The sequence below is a fragment of the Mus pahari genome, chromosome 16 (genome assembly GCF_900095145.1).
Source record: "Mus pahari chromosome 16, PAHARI_EIJ_v1.1, whole genome shotgun sequence".
Classification (NCBI taxonomy): Eukaryota; Metazoa; Chordata; class Mammalia; order Rodentia; family Muridae; genus Mus; species Mus pahari.
Window position 1 is genome coordinate 56,290,484 of NC_034605.1, and position 5,139 is coordinate 56,295,622.

The window sequence follows — 5,139 nt, forward strand, 5'->3', positions numbered from 1 at the left end:
ACCTGGAGAGTGAGTCACCTCACCAGGCCCGGCTTCCCTTCCTCTGGAGAGCTGCATTTTGTTTTGCTTTGTTTTTTTGAGATAGAGCCTCACTATATGGTCCCGAATGGCCTGGAGCTCACTATTTCAATAAGGCTGACCCAGGGATCCTTTGTATCCTCTGCTTCTGTCTTGCAAGTGCTGGCATTACAGGACTGAACTACCAAAGCCAGCTGCAGCTTTATGTGGCATTTCGAACAGCCACGCTTGTCTGTAGGCTGGGCGTTTCCCTCCATCCTTTTAAAAATACACCAGCTTCCCTATTATTTTTGTTTGCTTCCTTTGTTGACTGTAAAAAAAATTAGGATGTTGCCTATAGCAGCATCATGGAAAGACCAAAGGCAGGCAGGGTGGTATGTATATCCTTATAATCTCACCACTTGGGAAGGTGAGCCCAGCTGATCAGGAGTTCAAGGATGGCTTGGCTAGAAGAGACCTTGTCTTGTAAAACCAAAATAAAAGTAAAATAAGTTAAAGGGAAACCCCAGAAAACTAAACAACAACAACAAAAAAGTTTTGAATTCTTCACTTGCCAAAAATAGTTTACTTCGGGTGGTTGGCTTCTCACCTTGCCTAAGGTATTTGTTGTTGTCGGTTTTCATTCATTTTTATTGATTTATTTATTTTTTGTGACCCACTGAGTTTAATTAGCTTTTCTTGCATGGCCATGGATGGAGGATCATTATGATCTATTTACTGGAGCACGGGTAACTTACCAGTGGGCAAAAACTGTCTCCCTCTCCAGGAGGAACCTTTGAAGACCAGTAGTATCTCAGGGAGGGGGTGGGGGCTTATAAGCCCCTCCCCCAACCATGCTGGACCGTTGCTGGTCTCAGTCTTGTATAGGTTGCCAGAGCCACTGTGAGCTTGGGAGGCAGAAGGCCATGTCTTGTTGTCCACAGGACAGTGTTTCAGAGCACCCTTCCCTCCTCTGGATCACACAGTCTTTCTGTCCTATCCTTATAATGATCCTTTACTCTCAGAGGAGATGATGGGAACGCCCTGTTTAGGTTTGAGCATTTCTAAGTTATTCTCGGTACCAGTTATGAGTCCTTGTGTTAACCACAGCCCACTGCAGGAGACACTTCTCTGACAAAATTTGGCTGCAGCAATAATCTATGAATGAATATAAACACAAACCCTTAGAAGACAGCTTGAAAACATGTTTGCTTAATCAAACTACGGCAACAGGTAACCCTTTAGGGCCTAAGACTTCCCCAGTATCTTAGGCGTTTCTATTCCTGCACAAAACATCATGACCAAGAAGCAAGTTGGGGAGGAAAGGGTTTATTCAGCTTACACTTCCACATTGCTGTTCATCACCAAAGGAAGTCAGGACTGGAACTCACACAGGGCAGGAAGCAGGAGGCAGGAGCTGATGCAGAGGCCATGGAGGAATGTTACTTACTGGCTTGCTTCCCCTGGCTTGCTCAGGACCATCAGCCCAGGGATGGCACCACTCACAATGTGCCCTCCCACCCTTGATCACTAATTGAGAAAATGCCTTACAGCTGGATCTCATGGAGGCATTTCCTCAAGGGAGGCTCCTTTCTCTGTGATAACTCCAACTTGTGTCAAGTTGACACACAAAACCAGACAGTGTACCCAGCCAGGAGATTTTAACCAGGTTTAAAGTATTAGTCATGAATTTCCTTCTATGGAGCAGGTCTGAAATTCACACATAAAGTGATTGGTTACACCCAAAACATCTGTGCCAACATCGCACCAGTGGAAGAGTGTATGGGACGCCATCTGGGGCCCCAAAGGGAGCCAGTAGGGAGGGAGCTTTTAGCTCACTTCTAGCTCAATTTTTCTATTGGGCAAAGTGTGTATAATGACTTCAGCAAAAGAATCTTATCATCTAGCTCTGATGGGAACACAAGAGCAACGTCAACAGACTCTCGGGTTTCCTATGATCATCAAGGAGCTTGGACAGTCAGTTGTTGTGTCTTTGTTTAGATTATCAAGGTGATAGCTTCATAAAAGGGTTTAGACGCCATGCTTTCTTTTCTCTTTTATCCAATAGTTTAGGAAGCATTGGTGTTCTGGCTGGCTTTGTGTGTCAACTTGACACAAACTGGAGTTATCACAGAGAAAGGAGCCTCCCTTGAGGAAAGGTCTCCATGAGATCCAGCTGTAAGGCATTTTCTCAGTTAGTGATCAAGGGTGGAAGGGCCCATTGTGGGTGTGGCCATCCCTGGGCTGGTAGTTCTGGGTTCTATAAGAAAGCAAGCTGAGCAAGCCAGGAGAAGCAAGCCAGTAAGCAGCACCCCTCCATGGCCTCTGCATCAGCTCCTGCTTCCTGCCCTGTGTGAGTTCCAGTCCTGACTTCCTTTGGTGATGAACAGTAATGTGGAAGTGTAAGCTGAATAAACCCTTTCCTCCCCAGCTGGCTTCTTGGTCATGATGTTTTGTGTAGGAATACAAACCCTGACTAAGACAGTTGGTATTAGTGTTCCTGGAAAATCTGATGTTTTCTCCACTGGAGCCTCTGAGCCTAGTCTTCTATTACTTGGGTGATTTTTCATCACTGACTCAATTTTGCTCCTTGTTATAGATCTGCTTCAATTTTCTATCTCATCTTGACTTAATTTTGGCAGTTCGCATGCATCTGGAAACTCATCTGTTGCGTTTAGGCGCCCTGATTTAGTGGAATACATATTTATGAAGTATGAAATTTATGAAAATTGTTAGGTTTTCTGGGTTTCGTTTTCATCTCCCGAAATGACTCCTACTTCATCTTTATGTTTTACTGATTTTTGTCTTCTTCCTTTTCCTTCTGGTTAGTGCAGCTAAGCATTTTTCAGTCTTATCTTTGGATGATTCTTTGCATGGCTCTCTATTCTTCCCTGATCTTAATGATTTCTTTCCATCTGCCTGCTGATTCATGCTTTAACTTGTTTTCCTTTTTTCCAGGGCTTTCATGTGCACTAGTTAGGTTATTTGTTTGAGAATTCTCTGACTTCATCTTCTGTTTGTCTGTCTGTCTTCTTAAGCTGTATCTGTGTATGTTTGTCTGGGTGTAGGTATGTGCTCATGACTGCAGCTGAGGCCAGAAGAGGACAGCAGATTCCATGGAGTTGGAATCACAGTGGTCCTGAGCTGCTTACTGTGGGTGCTGGGAAGTGAACTGCATTCCTCTGTAAGAGCAGACGCTGAACTGCTGAGTCATCTCTGAACTGCTGAGTCACTCTTTCAGCTCCAATCCTCTGACTTCTAAATATAGACATGTATAGGCATGACCATCCCTCTTAGGACCACTTTCATTATATCCTATAATTTTTTGTATGTTGGGTTTGCATTTCCCCCTGATTCTAATATTTTCTAAATTTCTCTCTTGATTTATACAATGACTCATTCATCACTTAGCAGCAGGTTGTTTAATTTCCATGTTAATCTCAAACAACAACAACAACAACAACAACAAAAACCCAAAAACCAAAAACAACTGAGTTGTTTTGCTGTTGATTTGTAGTTTTTCACCACTGTGATCAGATAATATACAAGGAATTCTTTCAATTTTTTTCCTGTTTTTCTGTGTTCGGGACTTGCTTTGTAGCTGGGCAGTGGTGGCTCATGTTTTTAATCCCAGGACTCAGGAAGCAGAGGGAGATGGATCTCTGTGAGTTTGAGGCCAGCCTGATCTACAAAGCTAGTTTAAGCACAACCAGGGATACACAGAGGCCCTGTCTTGAGAAACAAAAACACAAAAAGACTTGCTTTGTTTCTTAAAATATAATCTGTTAAAGATAGTAGTCTCCATGGACTCCTGAGGGAGTGTCTGTTCTGCAGTGTTTAGATGGCGTGTTCTATAGACGTCTGTTGAGTTCATTTTATCTTTGATGTCATCTAATTAAGACATTCCTATTTAGTTTTGTTGGGATAATGTTTCAATTGGTGAAACTGGTATATTGAAATCTCTCACTACTGCTGGGTTGTTCGTGGTGAACTTGCTTCTAGGAGTATTGTTTTAATAACGTGGACACACCTTTGTTGGATGTGTACATGTTTCCAATTGGCAGGTTGTTTCCTTCATCAGTAGGTAGTGATTTTAAGTTATCTGTTCTGAATTCTGTTGGATGTCTGTCAGATATACAAACAGCCACGCACTTGTTCCTCTCCCCATTTGCTGGGCACATCCTTTCCCCAGTTTTTCATCCTAACATAGCGTCTGTCTTTCATGATGAGGTGCATTTCTTAGATGAAAAACAAAGAAGGATTCTAGTTTTTGATCAATGTAAAGCCTATGTCTTGACTGAGAAGTTGAAACTGTTAACATTTAGAGCTGTGATGGAAAGATAAGAGTTGAATCCTGCTGATTACTGTGGTGTTTAGTGTTTTCTTTGTCCTCTCTTGTTTGACTCTTAACCTACTTTGGTTTATTCTTTCCTTCAGCCTCATGGATGGGTTGTTTTTTATCAGTATAAAAGCTTCCTTCAGGTATCTCATGTAGACCCAGCTTCGTGGTCATCACTATAATCTATTTTTAGTACAGAATATTTTACTGTTTTCTTTCAATTGCGATGGACAGTTTTGTTGGGTATAGCAGTCTGGTTGGAAATGGTTGTCTTTTAAAACCTGAAATACATTCTTCCAGGCCCATGACTATCTTAGGACCCCAAACACTGATGCGGGATGCCCATGATGTACAACCTTTATTTGGGGTTGGGGGTAGGTTTTCAAGTATAAGATGCCAAGACATACCCACTGTGATGGTTTGTACATGCTTGGCTCAGGAATTAGAAGGTGTGGCCCTGTTGGAGTAGGTGTGGCCTTGTTGGAGTAGGTGTATCACTGTGGATGTGGGCCTTAAGATGCTCATCCTAGCTGCCTGGAAGCCAGTATTCTGCTAGCAGCCTTCAGATGAAGATGTAGAAGTCTCAGCTCCTCCTGTACTATGCCTGCCTACATATTGCCATGCTTCTGCCTTGGTGATAATGGACTGAACCTCTGAACTTGTAAGCCAGCCCTAATTAAATGTAGTTGTTTATAAGACTTGCCTTGGTCATGGTATCTGCTTACAGCAGTAAACCCTAACTTCAAGACTGTTGTGGCTCAAGAAAGTCGCATTTTAAAAAGTATCATAGATTACTCTACATC